The following is a 22,199-nucleotide window of genomic DNA, read 5'->3' on the forward strand; positions in this document are numbered from 1 at the left end:
AGCACCACTGAGTCAATGGACATGAATTTGAGCAAATTCTGGGAGACAGTGGAGGACCGAGGAGCCTGGCATGCTACGATCAGTTGGGTCCCAAACAGATATGACTCAGTGACTAAACAGCAGTTGTGGGGTTAAGGTGTGGGGTGAGGAAGTGTTCCCTGGTTAGGTCTCTCTCTCGGTGATCCTGTGCTTCTGGACTATAGATCTCACTTTTCTAGTGAGCTTTTGTCTTTGGACTTCGAACTTCACAAGTGCTTCTTAGTTGTTTTACAATTCGATTTTATTTCCCCTTTCCCTGACATGGAAGGCTAGACGGGGCTAGAATTTGCTGTTTCCCTTCTTGGCTCGCTAGACTCTGAAGAAACGCAAGTTTCAACTCTGATCAAATAGTTTTTCTTGAAAGGCAAGTCTTGTTAAGAAGATACAGAATGCTCTGGCATATTTCAAAATGGTATTTTTCCTGTCCCCTTGTTTAATCACATCTTTTCCTCCACTGTTCACTGTGATGACCTGGTAGAGCTGGAGGTTAAAAAATTCACAAATATGGGAGTCCCCCATGACTGGGTCACTTAAAACAGTTTTTAAAATACTCAGTTACCTTCCTGTCTTCTCTGAAGGTGATTTTCCTCCCCCCCGCCCCACCTCCCGTTCTTTTCTGTTGTTAGGAACTCAGTGGATCTAAACAGATTTGATGGGATTCTGTCCATTGCGATACTTAGACTCAGCTTTCCCATCTTTGGCCATTAGGAGTCTTCAGTTTGGCTCCGGCGTCCTTTTGACATGACTCAGATAGTCCCTGATTTGCTTCTTTACCTTTTAAAATAAGACATTCCAAGAACATCTTTTAAATTTTCTGCCTCAAACATGGAATATCTCCATGAAGCCTGGCTCATTTCACTGGGAAATGAGACTTCACAGTCACCATCTGGACTCCAGGGGCGCTCATCGCTGCTTACTTGTCCTGTACGTCCAGGCCTTTTCAGTGGATCACGCGAGAAACAGAAGCTGGGGAATCTGGTTTTCAGTGTTACGAGAGTGGTAAGAGCATTCCATAATTGCTCATTTATTTCATCACCTGTTATATATCTGACAGCTTCACAATGATAAAACGTATACTTTATCAACAGTATTACTGAAAAGAGTTAAAAACAATTTTTTCATATCTCTCCATTTCTATCCTATAGTTAGTTACACTGTATACATATTATCAGGTCGTATAGCTATTAATGTTATATACCACTCTTTTTTTCCTTTTCATCTTCATTTAGTTTACAAGTAACAATTAATGCTTACTTCCAGTCCTCTTGTTAATGTTCCTCTAATCTTGTTAATTCTTTGAAGCTTATTCTCTGGATTTCTCTAGACTCTTGAGAACAGAATTCCCTGGGTTTTTATATGATGATAATATATATTGTTTATACTTGAAAATTAGTTTAACTGGCTATAAAATTCTTGGCTCTTATTTTCTTTCCTCGAACATTTTACCTTTTCTTGGCATTAAAAAAAAGTGTTGCTTTTAGGAAAAAAATTTATTGGTAATGTGGTTTTCTTTTAAATTATTTGACATTTTGGCCTAGATGTTCAAATAGTACTTTTTTTTCTTTTAAATATCTAATAATTTTAACAAAATATGTCTTGGTGTTATTTTGTGTCAGTATTCTCTAGTATGCATTGTATACCTTGAACATATAGTTTCAAATTTTATTTTAGAAAATTTTCTTCAATTACTTTTTTGTATTGTAGTATAGTTTTTAGTATTTAATTCTCTTTTTGTGATTTTCTTCAGTGATTACTATTGTATAAAAAAGTTAGAACAATTTTTGTCATTTTCCCTAGAGTCCTTCTATTTCACTTCCTTTTTGACTTTTTAAAAAATTAGACTCCTTTTCATTTTCTTTTCCTTCTTGGTGGCATTGCCTGTTGTGTTTATTCACTCAGATGTTCCTCCGGTTTTAGTCTTTATAAAAACTTAGTAACATAAAAGTTTGTATTTAAAAAAATTTAGTAGTTGAATCACAGTGTTGTGTAGGTTTCTGGTGTAGAGCAAAGTGATTCAGTTGTATGGGGTCACAAAAGAGTCAGACATGGCTGAGTGACTAAACAACGGCAACAGTGGTGTGTGTGTGTGTGTGTGTGTGTGTGTTTATATAGCATGTATATTCTTTTTCAGATTATTTACCATTATAGTTTATTACAAGATATTGAATATAGTTCCCTGTGCTATACAGTAAGACCTTGTTGTTTATTTTACATATAGTAGTTTGTACAAAATTAAAAAAAATTTAATTCAGGTTCTTTGAGTCACGTTCTCATTTCTGAGTTTCTCCAGTTCTAATGTGATTTCATGCCTTATGATTTTCTTATTATTTTAGCCTTTTAGTAGTCTATGTTTTTATCACTTCTGTGTTTCTGCTCTTCTGATATGCTTTAGTTGTCTGTAGGGGTATCATTTTGTTCTCTTTTCTTTTTTTTCTAATAACTTGTATGAGATTTGACTCTGAACACAAAACGACACATGGGTCATTTTGGAATCAGTTTTCCTGAATTTTTTAGAAGGCATATAGTGATTCAGGATAGCATTTTTGGCTTGATAGAATTGTTTTTTATTGTGTTTGAGAATTTGGTTAATTGCCTTCTGAGATCGCCTGGTTCTCTTTTCATCCCTTTCATAGGAGCCTTCTCTTTGTGTTGTTTCTTTTGTACTTTTTCTTTTCAATTTGTGCTTGGTCTCAGCATTTTTTCTTTCGTTGTGAGGCTCTGTCCTGCACGGGAGGCCTGGTTGGCTACTTTCCAAGTTCAGAGAGATGTACCTAGCACATTATCCTCAAGCTTTATGCAGTATCGCTCCTCTGCTGTCATCTACAGTTGGATCGATCGACTCTCCCACTGTCCCCAGTTTTACTTGTATTTTCAGATTTGCCTACTGTTCTTTCCAGTGAGTATTTATTTGCTCTTTGGCTTGTAAAGGTTCATGTTAACAAGATAACCATTTTTCATCCCTGTCAGGATCCCAGAATTGCAGGCATCGGTTTTATCTAACATTGTAGTGAGAGTTCAGGCTTAAAAATCTTCATAAAAAACAGTTATACCCTAGGATCTAGGGCTTAGGTTATCCGTCCAACACTTGTCCTCAGAGCTAAGTGCCTGTGGTAATGACTTCTTAGTGCCTTTTCACTTCTCCTTCTCCTTTCATTTCAGGCGTATGGGAGCATTTAATTCCTTTGTTTCCTTGAAGTTAGGTGGTATCCTGTGACTGATTGTGGCCAGTGGACTTTGAGGGGAAGTGTGTTATTTTTATATTGACATAGTGAAGAGTCCATGAGAGAGTCTCTGGCTTCTCTTTATCTGGAAGTAAATATCTAGCCATGTGTTTCATTTAATACAAGAACAATGATCAGCCTGGCTCCTTGGCTGACTGTGAAATAGATCCAGCTTCCTATGTTGGACATTTTATGTGAAACAGAAGTAGACTTTGTTGTGCTGAGTCATTGAAATTTTGGAATTATTTGTTTCACAGCATAACTTAGACTGTACTATTCTAATATGGTAGCCACTAGCTTACTCCTTGGGAGAAAAGTTGTGACCAACCTAGATAGCATATTGAAAAGCAGAGACATTACTTTGACAACAAAGGTCCGTCTAGTCAAGGCTATGGTTTTTCCAGTGGTCATGTATGGATGTGAGAGTTGGACTGAAGAAAGCTGAGTGCCAAAGAATTGATGCTTTTGAGCTGTGATTTTGGAGAAGACTCTTGAGAGTCCCTTGGACTGCAAGGAGATCCAACCAGTCCATTCTGAAGGAGATCAGTCCTGGGTGTTCTTTGGAAGGACTGATGCTAAAGCTGAAACTCCAGTACTTCAGCCACCTCATGCAAAGAGTTGACTCACTGGAAAAGACTCTGATGCTGGGAGAGATTGGGGGCAGAAGAAGGGGATGACAGAGGATGAGATGGCTGGATGGCATCACTGACTCGATGGACGTGAGTCTGAGTGAACTCCGGGAGTTGGTGATGAACAGGGAGGCCTGGCGTACTGGGATTCATGGGGTCACAGAGTCGGACGCAACTGAACTGAACTGAACTGAGCTACATGTAGCTACTGAGTGCTTAACATATGGCTAGTCCTGTTTGAGATGTGCTTTAATTGTAAAGTATATGTCAAGTTTGGAAGTTTTACCTATGAAAAAAGAAAGTAAAATATCTTGTTAGTAATTTTTACATTTATTATACTGAAGTAACATTGTGAATCCATTGGTTAAAACAAAAGCTGGAGACAGTGTTGTCTCTAGGTATACCACAGATTCTTCTCATTTTAAATGGTGTGGTTTAATGTGCCTCCTAACTGTGAAGAAATTATTTTATTATTTTTTTTCAGTACTTTCTTTTATGGTCTTGTGATAATTAGGTAGATAATTTCTGCTTGTTCTGGAAAATTAGTAAACCCAATTGCTTTCCAGTGGGTTCCCCGCCCCCTGCTACTCCTTACTCTCCCTATGCCTAATCCTTACCCTTTCAGTTGTTGAAAATGACTTCACTCTGCTTCTTGGAGGGCTTGAAGGTACCAGATGCAGATTCTGTAAATTTCTTCTCCTGACCTTAGGGATCTCTTTTTATGAGGTCTCCTCTTCTCTTTCCCTCCTCTCCTGTCTCACAAGACGTTTCCACTTTTAGAAAGGTAAGTTTTGTCCTCTGAGACCTCCTATTCCTTGTCTATTTTGGCATCCACCCTTCACAGACTGTTTCCAATTAAGATTAAAATCCTGATCAAATTTCCTTGAAATTGAAAATACACCAGCAAAATCTTCCCTTGACACTGTTATTACCTTGAAGCTGTATACCATTCTTCTTATCTCGGAACTTCTCAAAACAGTAGTCTAACCTGAATAGCTTCTGTCACTTTTTTAAACATACTTCTTCCTTTCCATTGCCATTTTGGCTGCACCACTTCCCTTGAATTTGTCAGCGACCCATTTAGCAAATTTAACAGCTTCTTCCATGCTTTTTTAAATTATTGGTGCTTTCTGGAGTATTTGAGATCGTCACTACCTTTTAATTTTTTTTAAGGACCTCACTTTAAAAAATTTTCCTTGTAATGCAAAATGTGGGAATTACAGAAAAATATAAAGAAGGTGATCATCTGCTGTAATGTCGTCTCTCACAGATACCCAGTGTTAAATCTGGGACCATATCTATTCCATTTTTTAAATGCATTAAATAAAAGAAGGATCATGCTATGTCTGTTGTTTTGGTATCTGATTTTTTCTGTTTTAATATATTGTTACCGTCCTTAGTCTTCTCCAGTACGATATAGTGGCCACACAGATTGACAGTGTTAAACTGTCCAGGTAGAAATCCTGGCTCTAGATACTCAGTAGCTGTGTGATCTTGAGCAAGTTGCTACTCTGGGTTTCAGTTTCCTCATTTGGAGAATGAAGATAGCATTCTTATCTAATTCTTACCTGTGTCCTGGGGTTGCTGTGAGTAGTAAATGAGGTGTAGGTGTGTGTGTGCACACGCATGCGTAATTGCTCAGTTCTGCCCTCCTCATTGCGACCCTTTGGACTGTAGCCTACCAGGCTATTCTGTACATGGGATTTTTCAGGCAAGAAATGTGGAGTCTGTTACCATTTCCTTCTCCAGGGGATCACCCCAACCCAGGGATCAAACCCATGTCCCCTGCATCTCCTGTCCTGCAGGCAGATGCTTTGCCCAGTGAGCCATCAGGGCAGTCTGATAAATGAGACAGTATATTAAAACCAATTATTGGTACTTAATAAATGTTCACTGTCATAATAATATGTGACTTCACTATAGTTTATTTAAATTGTTTATTTTTTTGCTGTCATTAAGATTATTATAAGACCATTCATAAAACTAAATACATGTCATGATTTTTTTGGTAGATTTTTATTAGTGAAATATGAAATCTTTCATATTTCATGATTGTTCCCATTAGCCCAGCAATTTTAGTAAGAGAGATTTTCATATTTCACTGATAAAAATCTACCCCCCCCCCCCAAAAAAATCAATTCTGACAAAACATGGTCCGCTGGGGAAGGGAATGACAAACCAATTCAGTATTCTTGCCTTGAGAACCCCATGAACAGTATGAAAAGGCAAAAAGGTATAACACTGAAAGCTGAACTCCCCAGGTCTATAGGTGCCCAATATGCTACTGAAGAAGAGTGGAGAAATACTCCAGAAAGAATGAAGAAGAGTTCAGTTCAGTTCAGTCGCTCAGTTGTGTTCAACTCTTTGCGACTCCTTGGACTGCAGCATGCCAGGCCTCCCTGTCCATCATCAACTCCCAGAGTTGGTGGGAGTTCACTCAAACTCATGTCCATTGAGTCAGTGATGCCATCCAGCCATCTCATCCTCTGTTGTCCCCTTCTCCTCCCACCTTCAATCTTTCCCAGCATCAGGTCTTTTTAAACGAGTCAGTTCTCTGCATCAGGTGGCTAAAGTACTGGAGTTTTGGCTTCGGCATCAGTCCTTCCAATGAATATTCAGGACTGACTTCCTTTGGGATGGACTGGTTGGATCTCTTTGCAGTCCAAGGGACTATCAAGGGCCTTCTCCAACACCATAGTTCAAAAGCATCAATTCTTTGGCACTCAGCTTTCTTTATAGTCCAACTCTCACATCCATACATGACTCCTGGAAAAACCATAGCTTTGACTAGATGGACCTTGTTGACAAAGTAATGTCTCTGCTTTTTAATATGCTGTCTAGGTTGGTCATAACTTTTCTTCCAAAAAGCAAGCGTCTTTTAATTTCATGGCTGCAGTCACTATCTGCATTGATTTTGGAGCCCATAAAAATAAAGTCTGTCACTGTTTCCACTGTTTCCCCATCTATTTGCCATGAAGTGATGGGACCAGATGCCATGATCTTAGTTTTCCGAATGTTGAGTTTTAAGCCAACTTTTTCACTTTCATCAAGGGGCTCTTTAGTTCTTCTTTGCTTAGCCAAAGTGGAAACAATGACCAGTTGTGGATGTGACTCGTGATGGAAGTTAAGTCCAATTCTGTAAAGAACCGTATTGCATAGGAGCCTAGAATGTTAGGTCCATGAATCAAGGTAAGTTGGAAGTGGTCAAGTAGGAGATGGCAAGAGTGAACATCGACATTTTAGGAATCAGTGAACTATAATGGATGGTGAATTTAATTCAGATCACCATTGTATCTACTACTGTGGGCAAGAATCCGTAGAAGAAATGGAGTGGCCCTCACAGTCAACAGAGCAGTCCGAAATGCAGTACTTGGGTGCAGTCTCAAAAGCAACAGATTGTTCTCTGTTTGTTTCCAAGGCAAACCATTCAGTATCACAGTAATCCAAGTCTATGCCCCAACCACTAATGCTGAAGAAGCTGAATGGTTCTATGAAGACCTATAAGACTGCTTAGAACTAACACCCAAAAAAGATGTCCTTTTCTTCATAGGGGACTGGAATGCAAAAGTAGGAAGTCAAGAGGTACCTGGAATAATAGGCAAATTTGGCCTTGGAGTACAAAGTGAAGCCAGACAAAGGCTGACAAGAGTTTTTCGGAGAGAATGCAGTGGTTGTAGCAAACACCATCTTCCAATAACACAAGAGATGACTCTACACATAGACATCTCCAGGTGGTCAATACCGAAGTCAGAATGATTATGTTCTTTGCAGCCAAAGATGGAGAAGCTCTATACAGGCAGCAAAAACAAGACCAGGAGCTGACTGTGACTCAGGTCATGAACCTTATTGCAAAATTCAGATATATTTTGAAGAAAGTAGGGAAACCATTAGATCATTCAGGTATGACCTAAATCAAATCCCTTACGATTATACAGTGGAAGTGACAAATAGATTCAAGGGATTAGATCTGATAGAGTACCTGAAGAACTATGGACATTGTATAGGAGACAGCGATGAAGACCATCCCTAAGAAAAAGAAATGCAAAAAGGCAAAATGGTTATCTAAGGAGGCCTTACAAATAGCTGAGAAAAGAAGAGAAGTGAAAGGCAAAGGAGAAAAGGAAAGATATGCCACTGAATGGAGAGTTCCACAGAATAGCAAGGATACATAAGAAAGCCTTCCTCAGTGATCATTGCAAAGCAATAGAGGAAAACAATAGAAAGGGAAAGACTAGAGATCTCTTCAAGAAAATTAGAGATACCAAGGGAACATTCATACAAAGATGGGCACAATAAAGAACAGAAATGATATGGACTTGACAAAAGCAGAAGATATTAAGAAGAGGTGGCAGGAATACACAGAAGAACTGGGCTAAAAAGATCTTCACGACCCAGATTACCACCATGGTGTGATCACTCACCTAGAGCCAGACATCCTGGAATGTGAAGTCAAGTCAGCCTTTGGAAGCATCACTACAAACAATTAATGGAGGTGATGGAATTCCGGTTGAGCTATTTTGCATCCTAAAAGCTGATGCTGTGAAAGTGCTGCATTCAACATGCCAGCAAATTTGGAAAAGGCAGCAGTGGCCGCAGGACTGGAAAAGGTCAGTTTTCACTCCAATTCCAAAGAAAAGCAATGACAAAGAATGCTCAAACTACCACACAATTGCACTCATCTCACATGCTAGCAAAGTAATGCTCAAAATTCTCCAAGCCAGGCTTCAACAGTACATGAACCGTGAACTTCTAGATGTTCAAACTGGTTTTAGAAAAGGCAGAGAACCAGAGATCAAATTGCCAACATCTGTTAGATCATTGAAAAAGCAAGAGAGTTCCAGAGAAATGTCTACTTCTGCTTTATTGACTACACAAAAGCCTTTGACTCTGTGGATCACAATAATCTGGAAAATTCTGAAAGAGATGGGAATACCAGACCATCTGACCTGCCTCCTGAGAAATCTATATGCAGGTCAAGAAGCAATAGTTAAAACTGGACATGGAGCAACAGATTAGTTCCAAACTGGGAAGGGAGCACGTCAAGGTTGTATATAGTCACCCTGCTTATTTAATTTATATGCAGAGTACACCATGGGGAATGCCGGGCTGGATGAAGCACAAAGTGGAGTCAGGATTGCTGGGAGAAATATCAATAACCTCAGATATGCAGATGACACTACCCTTATGGAAGAAAACAAAGAACTAAAGAACCTCTTGATGAAAGTGAAAGAGGAGAGGAAAGATTTGGCTTAAAACTCAACATTCAAAAACTAAGATCATGACATCTGTTGCCATCAATTCCTGGCAAATAGATGGAGAACCAGTGGAAACAGTGACAGACTTTATTTTCTGAGCTCCAAACACTGGGTAGTAACTGCAACTACAAAATTAGAAGACACTTGCTCCTTGGAAGAAAAGTTATGACCAACCTAGACATCGCATAAAAAGCAGAGAGGTTACTTTGCCAACAAAGATCTGTATAGTCAAAGCTTTGGTTTTTCCAGTATTCATGGATCGATGTGAGATTTGGACCATAAAGATAGCTGAAAGTGGACATGGTTCGATTGTGTCGGACTCTATGTGACCCTGTGGACTGTAGCCTACCAGGCTCCTCCATCCATGGGATTTTCCAGGCAAGAGTTTGCCATTTTCTTCTCCAGTGGATCTTCCCGACCCAGTGATTGAACCTGGGTCTGCCTCATTGTAGGCAGACACTTTACCATCTGAGCAACCAGGAAAACTTAAAGATAGCTGAGTGCCTAAGAATTGATGCTTTTGAACTGTGGTTTTGGAAAAGACTCTTGAGAGTCCCTTGGGCTGGTCAAACCAGTCAGTCCTAAAGGAAATCAGTCCTGTATATTCATTGGAAGGTCTTATGCTGAAGCTGAAAGTCCAATACTTTGGCCACTTGATGTGAAGAACTGATTCATTTGAAAAGACCTTGATGCTGGGAAAGACTGAAGGTGGGAGGAGAAGGGGACGACAGAGGTTGAGATGGTTGGATGGCATCACCAAGTCGATGGACATGAATTTGAGCAAGCTCCAGGAGTTGGTGATGTCAGACATGACTGAATTACTAAACTGAATTGAATCCTAGATGGCACAGTGGTAAGGAATCTGCCTGCTAATGCAAGAATCGTGAATTCCATCCCTGGTCTTTAGAGTCCCCTGAAGTAGGAAGTGGCAACCTGCTCCAGTGTTCTTGCCTGGAGAACGCCATAGACAGAGGAGCCTTGCAGGCTACCGCCCATGGGTTTGCAAAGCGTCGACACAATTGAGCACACATATGCACACACATTCTAATTGCTATACCTACAGTGATTCCTTTGAGTCTCACCATTCAGAATACATTTAATTATTCTATTTTACATATTCGGTACCAGGGAGGTTAAGCCACTTGGCCCAGACTTTATTTTCTTGGGCTCCAAAATCACCGCAGATGGTACTTGCAGCCATGATATCAAAAGACACTTGCTCTTTGGAAGAAAGGAGCAAACCTAGAAAGCATATTAGAAAGCAGAGAGATTACTTTGCCAACAAAGGTCTGTATAGTCAAAGCTATACGGTAGTTATGTACAAATAAGAGAGTTAGACCATAAAGAAGGCTGAGCGCCTAAGAATTAATGCTTTTGAACTATAGTATTGGAGAAGACTCTTGGGAGTCCCTTGGACTGCAAGGAGATCAAACCAGTCAATCCTAAAGGAAATCAGTCCTGAATACTGATTGGAAGGACTGATGCTGAAGCTCCAATACTTTGACCACCTGATGTGAAGAGCTGACTCATTATAAAAGACCCTGATGCTGGGAAAATTGAAGGCAGGAGGAGAAGGGGACGACAGAGGATGAGATGGTTGGATGGCATCACCGGCTTGATGGAGTTTGAGCAAGCTCCAGGAGATAGTGATGGACAGGCAGCCTGGTGTGCTGCGGTCCATGGGAGTTGGACACGACTGAGCGACTGAATCAGCAACAGCAAAGTATTGGAGCCAGGTGTCTAACCTTGGTACTTAGTGTGGCTACAGAGTCCTTGTTCTTAACCATGTGTTCTTCTCTTTATTGTCTCCTCCTTAAAAGGGTGGTAGATTGATTTCAGAGATCTTGGCTGTTGGGATTCCTGTGTTGAGAAGGACTGCAATCTTTGATGCTTGATTGTAAGAACTAAAATGGGTATATCTGCTATGGACATTGGCTTCATGGGTGGCGGGCTCAGACCATGCGTTGACCGTTAAGCTCCATCCCTCTAGGATCTGGGCCGCAGGTGGCACAGTGGCCAGGCACAGTGCAGCCTCCCAGCCCTGTGCACCCCGGCTCTCCCAGTAACACGGCCTTCTGAGCCTGTACCCCTCCCTCCTTGCCCACTATCAAACCTGACCCGTCTTCAGAAGGCCCGCTTTAAACTCAGCCCACAGTGATCTTTCCACCTCTGAAGCAAGTCTGATTTTTTTTTTTTTGCTTCTCAGTTAACCGTCATGTATGGTAGTGTTGTCATCTGGTTCTGTTGTTTAAAAGTTAATATATAATGGCTTAACTCCTGGAGTTGATGAAATGTTACTGCCAGCAGGGAACTGTGTCTTGAATGTTTTAAAATTTACTATAGTGCCCTCAGGAAGTATTATATTATCAAGTAATCTTTTATTTCTCTTTTTCAACCTCACTTGCCTGTTGATAATAGAGCTGTTCTCTGAAGTTCAAACATACCTAGCTTCACAAACTTAGTCCTTAAAGTATAGGTGTGTTTTGCAAGGAGGTGGATAGTCAATATTCAGGCTGTTGGATTATATGCATTATATTGAGATAATTGCTTCTGATTTTCTGTCTGAAACTTCAAAACCTGCTGTTGCTTCTTTTCAAAATCTTGATTGCCCTTATCCTGCTTACAGCCCTGTTCCTTAGGTATGTGACTCACGATTTAAAAGACAGTGTTGTCTGGTAATTAGCTCTGTACCTCTCATCACTTAGAGATGAGAACTTAAAGGCAAGCTTCCCAGCTAAAACTTTCTTCTCTGTATGTTTACCCACCCGTGAACATGTAGCAACACTGTCCCTTTTGAAAGAAATATCTGTAGTCCACTTCCCACCCTTGTTGGAAATGATGAGTTTGCATATGCCTGTACAAGTGATGAATTTTATATGATTTTAAATTCTCTTAATTGAAAATTTTGTTTTCTGTAGTTTGTAGAATGTCATTTATTTAGTTTCATTGACACACACATTTGCATGAATGACAATTGAATACTTAATAAAGGTAGTTTCAAGTTTTTAGTAAATAATAATAAAGCCAAATATTGAACACGGGTTAATTGGATTAAGCTCTGACAACCAAGTACATCCTTAGGTAATAGAATAGTTATCCATTTTCATGATATGTAATTATTTTTTTTAAGGAAACTATTCATGTTTTAAAGGAATTCATTCCATCCTTACTTCCTTGCCTTAATAATCCAGAAAAATATGAGTGTGCATTCATTAGGAAGAAGATCTGAGAAACAGATTTTAACACATTCTTTTTTTTTTAATTGAAGGATAATTGTTTTACAGAATTTTGTTGTTTTCTGTCAAACCTCTACCTGAATCAGCCACAGGTATACATAGATCCCCTCCCTTTTGAACCTCCCTCCCGTCTCCCTCCCCATCCACCCCTCCAGGTTGATATAGTATAACCTTCTACTGGCTAAGTAGGACGCTTTAAAGTTCTATTGGTATTACTATATATATTTCAGCAGTATCAGAAACTTTGCAACTTATAGTATAACTGAGTTACTAAACAAATTTTTTAAAGCCCATATGCCTTTGAATTGATAATCTGTTTATGAAGCACAGCTGTAATTCTCTGGACTGTTAAGCTAAGTGTAATTTTTCATCCGGTTGAACAACTTACAATTTATAGGAAAAAACGTTTTAAAATTTACTGATGAAAGTAAGATCTCTGGGACTTCCTTGGAGATTTGTCAATATTTGACTTTAGTAATGTCTGTCCTACTGACATTGAAAACTGAAACCTATGTGTAAAATTACAACTTGTATAAAGTCCCTGTTTTTCCCCAGTATATTTTTTTTCAACCTGGCTCAGTTTTCATTCCAGTCCCAAAGAAAGGCAATGCCAAAGACTGTTCAAACTACCACACAGTTAACCATACTTCCTTCAGATTAAACTGAAGTTTTTACTCTCAGATCTATGCTGTATACAAAGGTACATATGATGTAGATGTACATTTTACAGAGTTTTAATAAAAAGTGAATCTGTCTGTCCCAGTCTCCTGTCTCAGGAAATGTGATGGCAGCTTCTGAGATGCCTATGGCTCTTCCCTCCCAGAGGAAACCATCATCCTAAATTATTAAATACTATTGTTACTTTTCCTTAAGGTTTTCCACTTTTTTTTCCTTCGGTATACATTTTCCTAGTGTTTCCTGTCTTTGAGTTTTATGTGAATGGTGTCATACTGTATATATGTATTCTTAGACTTGTTTTTTGTATTCAACATTATGGTTTCGAGATTTCATTCATATTGATACTATTATCTGGGGTATATTCATTTTTACTACTATGTGGTGATTCTTTTATATGAATATACTAGAATTTATCCATTTTAGTGCTGTTGGACACTTAGGTTTACTGCTAAGAAAATGCTGCTGTAAATATTCTTGTACATGCTTTCTGGCAGACGTGCAAAATATATATATACTTTGAGGCAGAATTTTGGGGTCTTGGGTATATACCCTGTTAATTTTACTTGGTAATGGCAAAAAAAAAAAAAAAAAAAAACAACTCCTTAACAGTTGTACATTACGCCAAATAAAGAATTCAAGAGGAACAGGTTTGTGAGAAGATGGAAAAACAAAATAATAAGTTCTGTTTCATGTGTTTTGAGCTTAGCAGTTTGTTAGAAATGTTGAGCAGCCATCTGAAATGTATTTACAGTTTGTAGTTCCACTCATCTTTGTTTTTTCCTGGGTTGACTCATTCAGGTGACTCATCTCTACCTTCTCCTTGAAGTGATCTTATAAAAAGTGTTACATTATCACAGCATAAAGGTTATTTGATCATAATAGTAGATGTGTTCAGTTTTTATACCTTCAGTCTCCTGCGGTCACATGGAGCCTTTTTATTCTTACAGACTTCAAAGCAGAGCTATGTTAAGCTAGTACAGGGATGATGTAAAGGAGGAGTGAAGAGGGGGTACTGTTATTATACGAGCAAACATGCATTCTAGGTAGCTGTTACCAAGGGGAAGAAAATAAAAACTGGGGATGCAAGCTGAAACAAGCAGACAAGCAAGTAAATAAGTAAATAAACACAGCTCTCTTTTGGGACCATTTAGTACTGAAGCAGATAGCATTATGTATTAATAGCCCCCGATGATTTCACTATATTGTAGCATAACTCTGTAATTGGTATTCGTAATGTTAATTCTAAATGATCTTTATTCTTCATTTGAGAAGGTGCAACAGCGCACATTTAGAAGAATTGTGAACCCTTAGTACTCTAGAATCAATTCCTGATGATTGCTAATAGCAGAAATTTTATTGTTTATGTGTAGTGTGGTATGTTTGCCTATCACCTGACAAAATGATCTATTGATAATCTCTCAAAATTCTACAGGAAAAAAATGGGTGGTGTAGATTGTTCTACTGACTGAATTGGATTTGTTAAAGTGAAGATATGGAAGTGGTCTTTATGCTCCATTGTCAGAATAAGGCTGCTGTGAACATTCATGTTCCTTTCTTGGGGACAGGTGCCCAGGAGTGCAGTTTGTTACATGTGGGGGTATATTTAGTTTTTTAAAAAAACTTTCAAACCATTTCCCAAAGTGATTATGCCAGTTTGCATTTTCAGTGGCAGTGTTTGAAAGATCTGTTTTCTTCACGTTCTTGTCGGCAGTTGGTATTGTCACTGTTTTTTATTTTAGCTGTTCCAATAGCTGTGTTGGTAGTATCTCAGCATAGTCTTTTTTTTTTTTTTTCCTGTTTTTTGGCTGTGCCACATGGCAGAGATTGTAGCTGAAGACAGCAGATTAAATACATTGAAAGCAGATTGTAGCAGTCTGTGAATGTCTTCCTAAAGAATTTGGATTTCATTTTGTACATAATTGGAAATCATTGAAAAATTTTTAAATGTACTTATGTTTTTATTATTTTAGTAAGTTTTTAGGGTTGTGCTATGACTATTTTAGAACATTTTGTCACCACCCCAAATTTACTCCTGCTCCTTGCTGTAGGCAACTACTGCTTTGCTTTCTTGGTGTCTCAGTTTGCCTTTTCTGAATATTTCGTATATATGGGATCATGCAGTTGTAGCTTCTGGCATCTGGCTGCTTTTATTCAGCATATTTTGAAGTGCATTCATGTTGTAACATGCGTCAGTATTTTGTTCCTTTTTATTACCCGATAATATTCCACGGTTGATGATTCTACCTTTTGTTTATCCATTCCCAGCTGATGGACACTGGGATTATTTCCAGTTCTTTGCCATTGTGAGGAATCTGCTGAGAACATCTGTGCATATCTTTATGGGGAGAGGTGGCCCATGGCCTGTGGGATCTTAGTTCCCTGACCAGGAATGGAACCCACACCCCTGCAGTGGTAGCTCAGAGTCTCGACCACCGGACTGCTGGGGAAGACCCTGTCTACAAGGTCTTTAAAGTGGAAGTTGCTCACTTGGGTAACTCCTCGGACTGTAGCCCTCCAGGCTCCTCTGTCCGTGGAATTCTCCAGGCCAGAATACTGGAGTAGGTAGCCGCTCCCTTCTCCAGGGGATCTTCCCAACTCAGGGATCAAACCAGGTCTCCTGCATTGCAGATGGATTCTTTACTGTCTGAACCACCAGTGAAGCCCTTTGTAAGTCTTTATACAGACACTTATTTTCATTTCTCTTGGGTGGGTTCCTGTGGAGGGAATTTTGGATCTTGTGGTTTGTTTATGCTTGCATTTAACTTTTTAAGAAATTGGCAAGCTGTCCTCCAAAATGGCTGCGTCATTTTACAGCAGTGTATGGGAGTTCAGTTTCTCCATGTCGTTACCAACATTCAATGTTGTCTGTCTTTTTGAGAATAGCCACTGTAATGGGTATGTAGTGATATCTCATTATAGATTTCACTTGTGTTTCCTAATGACTTAGGATGTTCATAATCTTTTCACGAAGCACAGTTGTATTTTACAGACATGCGTGCAGTGCGAGAGGGAAGAATGGAGATGTGCTTGTGCGCTCGAAGGGTGAAAGTCTGCGCGAGGTGTGTGTAGAGTTCAGGGAGACAGACTTCAAAGATATATCAGAATGAGAACAGGCAGCATGTAGTAACTGCCTCGTATAATAAATAAAGCAGAGGGACGTGGGACTAGTGACCCAAAGATTCTCATCATTGACAGTTAGGTAGATGGTGGTGTCATTAGCCAGAAAATTGAGATATGGGTGCGTAAACATTTTTTTTTTTGCTGGTAGATGACCGTTTTTATATTCTGTTCTCTTCATGTATCATTGGAATAAATAATACAGCTGTTTAATAGTTTAGAAATATGTATCTAGTTCAAAAGAAAGATCTGGATTGAAATATAAATTTGGGAGAATTACCACTGTATAAGTAACAGTTGAATTCATTGAAGTAAATAGTGTATCTGTTCCTAAACGGCTGTATCCGCTGTATTACTTTTGCTCGTTGAAAGCTGCGTAAATAAGAAAAGGGCAATTTTTGTTGTTGTTCAGTCGCTGTCATGTTCGGCTCTCTGTGACCCCAGGGACTAGAGCACTCCAAGCTCTTCCACTGTCTCCGGGAGTTTGCTCAAATTCATGTCCATTGAGTCAGCTATCTAACCATTGTATCCCCTGCCACGCCTTTCACCTTTTGCCTTCAATCTTTCCCAGCGTCAGGCTTTTTCCCAATGAGATGGTTCTTCAGGTCAGGTGACTAAAGTATTGGAGCTACAGCTCCAGCAACACTCCTTCCAATGAATAGTCAGGGTTGGTTTCCTTTAGGATTGACTGGTTTGATCTCAAGAAGCAACTTAATAAAATGATTCTAGGATTATTTCATTCAGGTATAGAAGCATCAAAATTTTAGAGAATCAAAATTCTCCAAGCTCGGCTTCAAAAGTACGTGAACTGAGAACTTCCAGATGCTCAAGCTGGATTTAGGAAAGGCAGAGGAACCAAAGAACAAATTGCCAGCATCTGTTGGATCATAGAAAAAGCAAGAGAATTTCAAGAAAAACATCTGCTTCGGCTTTATTGACTACACCAAAGCCTTTGACTCTGTGGATCACAACAAACTGGAAAATTCTTAGAGAGATGGGAATACTAGATCACCTGACCTGCCTCCTGAGAAACCTATACGCAGGTCAAGAAGCAGCAGTGAGAACCGGACATGGAACACCAGACTGGTTCCAAATAGGAAAAGGAGTACGTCAAGGCTGTATATTGTCACCCTGCTTATTTAACTTCTATGCAGAGTGCATCATGAGAAACGCTGGGCTGGAGGAAGCACAAGCTGGAATCAAGATTGCCGGGAGAAATATCAATAACCTCAGATGCGCAGATGACACCACCCTTATGGCTTCCCTGCTGTCTCAGCTGGCAAAGAATCCTCCTGCAATGCCGGAGACCTGGGTTCGATCCCTGGGTTGGAAAGATCCCCTGGAGGAGGGCATGGCAGCCCGCTCCAGTATTCTTGCCTGGAGAACCCCATGGACAGGAGCCTGACGGGCTGCAGTCCACGGGGTTGCAGAGTTGGACGCCACTGAGCGCCTGGACTGAGCTGAAATGGCATCACCTCAGACCCAGGTTTTTTCCGTCTTCTAGCACTGTCATACCTTTCCTGTTGGGCTGTCCTCTTAGACTTTCTCTTTCCTCATGGTCCTAGGATGGCTGTCATAGTTCTGCTTAACAATTCAAACCAAAAGTGGCCTGGAAAAAATAGGTATTTTCACTTGAGTGTCAAACAAACAGCCCAGGAAAACCTTTCCCAGAACCTCTTCAGCAAACTTAGTCTCTTGCCTTACTGGCCAGAATTGGATCAGATGCTTGTTGCTAAAGCATTCATTGGCAGGAGGAATGGAAATTGCCACAACTGGTTTAGACTAGAACTGTTTAACCCTGGTGTTAAATATCCTTTTGTCTTATCTCTTTTGGAAGAAGCTTTTTTCTCCATGTCTTTTGGTTCTCTGCTGTAGATTAGACAGGTAAGTTTTTCTGAACAGCTTAGTTTCATATCACTGAGTTGTTCCTATTCAGTACTTCAGAGCAACTAATATCTGTTGAAATCATACTCTATATCATTAGCTGTGCTAAATTCTAGGATACAACAAAAAATAAGAAACTTTGAGCTTGATATGAAAATATGCTTAGGCAGAAGAGTGCTATCATAGAATTATACACTAAAGTTCATTTGTATTTGGGGTTTAATGCCATTGTTTATATCTTTAGTTTTATGAGAAAATGCATCTTAAGTTTCAAAATCAAGCTTACGTTCAATTTATAAATTGAACTTTTGAAACAGAATTTATTTATAAGTTGACCTTCCCTTTCTGTGGATTACATTTTTTATTATAGAAATGCATTCCAAACTAACCTAGATTATACTGTTAGAGTTACAGTAAAACTATATAATGGTGTTCTGAAGCATAATGTTTGAGTTTTTCAGTTAATATACCAGAGGTTTTATAATAGTAATAATACCTTTAGGTTAAGAACCGTACTGAGGCATTTCGTAAAATGATTATTTTATAATTTTCAATTTCTAAAAATAGTTTTTTAATTGCAGCTGTGATGTCTATAATAGTACTTGTACAGTATGTGGGATGCTTTTTATGAATGCTAAGAGAGGGAAATGAAGAAAGGAAATTTGAAGTGGTGGGAGTCAGACACAGCTGAGCGACTTTCACTTTCACACGTTGAAAAACAATCTTAAATTTTGTCTTAGACTGAGTATCAAAACCATGTTTATACTAGTTTTTTTTTTTCAAATCTTATATAGGTGTTAATGGGTAATGTTCTAATACTTCAAAGATAGCTATGATATCCGTAATTGATGTTTGTCACTGATGGATTCTGTGTGGTTAGTGATCTTTAAACTATCCCAGTGCTTTAAGATTTAACCACTTTGATAATTTTGAAGGGCTTCAAAACTGAGAGGGATGTGTTCATTTTAATGGCAAAAAGAAAAAGATTTTTGTAAAGGCAATATGGGATTAAAATGAACTTTTCCCATGTTTGCAAATACTTACTAACTTAGAGGAAATACCTCTGTTAGCTCTGAATTAGAAAGTATTAGAATATATCAATGGCACCCCACTCCAGTACTCTTGCCTGGAAAATCCCATAGATGGAGGAGCCTGGTAGGCTGCAGTCCACGGGGTCGCTAAGAGTTGGATACGACTGAGCGACTTCACTTTCACTTTTCCCTTTCATGCACTGGAGAAGGAAATGGCGACCCACTCCAGTGTTCTTGCCTGGAGAATCCCAGGGACGGGGCGCCTGGTGGGCTGCCGTCTCTGGGGTCGCACAGAGTCAGACACGACTGAAGTGACTTAGCTTAGCTTAGAATATATCCAGAAGGATTCGATTTTCGTTTATTCTGAGTCATTAAGAAGTTCAAATGTGTTTTTAAAAGAATTACCTTTTCCTTAATGTATCTTCTAGACCTAAGAAACTTGAAAATTTCAGGCACAAAGTCTTTGGTGAAATTAATACTTAAAATTGTTTAGTGTTTGGTTTTGACTGGATCCGTTGTCACTATTAAACGCAGTTCATAGTGCTAAAAGCCTGTGGCACATTGTCTTATAAATTGAGCTATTAAAGTTGATGCGGGCATTTTGCCTATGTGAATTCTGTTTCTGTGCCAGTACGGTATAGATCTCTGCTTAAAGAACTGTAATCGCCAAAGTTAGAAAAAGCTTTGCTTTGACTCACAATTTCTAGTATATAAAATCGGCTTGCAGACCTGCAGCGTGAAGGGCATCCTGTCCTTTGGTTGTCTTTTATTTTCCTGTTAGTAGTAAAGTCAAATCTTACGTGGTTTTTATTAGCCGGTCTTAAATTCAGTCCTTGGAAACACTTTTCTGAAGTTCATGACTTGTAATGTCTTTGTACGTGTGAGAGGATTGAGGGAAGATAGGTCAGGGTCTTGGACTCTGCAGGTGGTATATTTGAAGAGTCGTGGGTTATGTATTTTCCTTTTTTTAATTAATTTTAGATTTAGCCTAAAGCTTGTAACTTTTTTTTTACACCAAGGAAAAAGTGTTGTAATAAATAGTGCTATAATAAACAATGGTTGGTAAGTGGTTTACGTGCTAATTTTATTTATTATTTGATCCACTGGAAATACCTGGTAGAACTAGAATCAGGCCGTATATTTTTAAACATAATCACTTTGATGGGACTTTAAAACTTGATGAGAATAGGTTAATTTGAGCTTTGCTTCAAGTAGTGATTTCCTCCCCTCTCTTCTTCCATATGCCCTAGGGAAGAATTGGCAAAGAATGGCTTTAGAGGAAAATCTTTATGCCTTTTCTAAAGTGGAAACAATGCATTTAAAAAAAATTATTATTGTTATAAGGTAATTTTTTTAAGACTGTGATCATCTCAGGGTTGGGGGGAAATGCTAAATACCAGGTCTCCATTACTACCCTCCTTTGTTACTCTGAATGATGGTCTAAGGTTTGGTCATATGAGTACCCTGAAAAATATCAGGGACCTGGTGAAGTTATAGGTAACTTGTGCATTGGGAAGACTGTTAAAGGCTTCTAAATGCAGACAAAGCATTACTAATTGCTTTCAGGGTCGGTCTGTCTTTAGTTGGACCATGAAAGATTTAGCATGGCCCTATGGCAGGCTGTCTGCTGAGTGGAGACTCTTGTCTTTAAGAAAGGCTATCTGATATGCTGGACCGTTTCAAGTTGCCCCAGTTTACATGAATTTGGTCATTATTGCCAAGACTACTAAACCTCAGTGTGACACAAATGATACTTCTAAATGGACTTGAAGACAAAGGCATTTTGACCTTGCAGTGGGACATAAGTAATGTTCATATAGCTTAAAATTTTTCTTTTTACAATAGGAAACAGAATACTGTGCTATTTGAAGTTTCAGTTAAAAGATACATTCGATGAAATTATTTTTGTGATCCCTAAATAAGCAGCACACCTGTCTTTAAAGAAATTAAAGGTTTTAATGGCTTCCTTCTTTTATATTTATGAACGTTGTCTCTTAAAGCAGTAGGTTGCTGATGACAGTAGTAACATGGTTGAAACCTGTGCCGTGGATGTAGAACTGGCAGCGCGATTAACTCTTGGCCCTCACTGTTCCCAGTATTCTAGGGTGAAGTCCGCCTGAAATTAAAGCTGCTAACTGAGACTTTGTGATAAAATTGAAATACTAGCTGGGTGATCAAATATATTTTTTCTCAAGTAGGAATCTTAATATTGTAGAGTTGTAAATTTTAGTGCTGCTTCTGATGTTCTTGTTTTTCAATTTGAAATGTGATTTTTTTCCCCCCACGAAAGCTTATTAGGCTGATACAGAAATTCACATGTGAGTAATTTTTTCCACAGAACTGTTATGTTATAAAGTTGAAAATACTCAAAATTTAGAACGTCTTTGAGCAAAGGTTTGTAAAGTGATAGTTTCTAATGTACCGTAGAACTTTACATTAAAAATGTATAGTTTTATGCATGATAAGATTTTAGTATTTCTTCCACATGTGTTATTCGGATAAATAAACATTCTTTCAGTCTTAAATATGTTCTTTTTTTCTAAACAGATTTGTGAAAATATGCATCAGTTTAATACTGTCTTGGAATTCATGAGATGGAAGCATAGGTCAAAGCTGTTTGGAGAAAATTGGAAGTACAGTTTTATCTAGCCACATCTCTGAGGTAAGAAAAAGACTTAAGAATGTAATTAATGTGAAAATTCTCATTTCTTAGCAATTAAAAATCGTCCTATTTTATCACTGCAACTTTATTATCTTCTTTATTCTTGAATCACCTTCCTTATGAGTTCTTAAGTAGTTACAGCATTTTATCTCTCTATAAACGTTGCAGCTCTTCAGGAGTAAAAGCATTTATTACTAATATAGCTTTCTTTATTCTAATTAGAGAAAATAAGCATTAAATGATGTATATAATTACTTCTTTCCTCTGACGATGATAAGACAAGTTAGAAGATTATATTAAAATGAATGTTTACATTATTCTGAAGCTTTCATGTATTTAGAATTTAGGGTAAAGTTGTTACTTTGAATAATAGATCTTTGGAGATAGAATTTATTGAAAGAAGTGGAAACTGCAGTAACATCAGGGACAGGGGAGAAGCCATTCTAA

At 38.6% G+C, this 22,199-nt stretch overlaps 1 protein-coding gene across 5 annotated transcripts in view; it reads left to right on the forward strand.

Annotated features, from left to right (window-relative positions):
* BMPR1A (bone morphogenetic protein receptor type 1A) overlaps positions 1-22,199 on the forward strand; it is a 145,178-nt gene that overhangs the window by 65,592 nt on the left and 57,387 nt on the right. For 2 of the 5 annotated variants that reach the window (XM_060406336.1, XM_060406337.1), the window contains 2 exons: positions 884-1,038; positions 21,638-21,752. The gene's annotated coding sequence lies outside the window, so the exon portion shown is untranslated. Of the gene's footprint in view, positions 1-883; positions 1,039-17,998; positions 18,060-21,637; positions 21,753-22,199 lie in introns of those variants that run through there. The other 3 variants (XM_060406335.1, XM_012104920.5, XM_060406334.1) reach the window with 2 other exon arrangements.

The sequence above is a fragment of the Ovis aries genome, chromosome 25 (assembly GCF_016772045.2).
Source record: "Ovis aries strain OAR_USU_Benz2616 breed Rambouillet chromosome 25, ARS-UI_Ramb_v3.0, whole genome shotgun sequence".
In the NCBI taxonomy this organism is placed as follows: domain Eukaryota; kingdom Metazoa; phylum Chordata; class Mammalia; order Artiodactyla; family Bovidae; genus Ovis; species Ovis aries.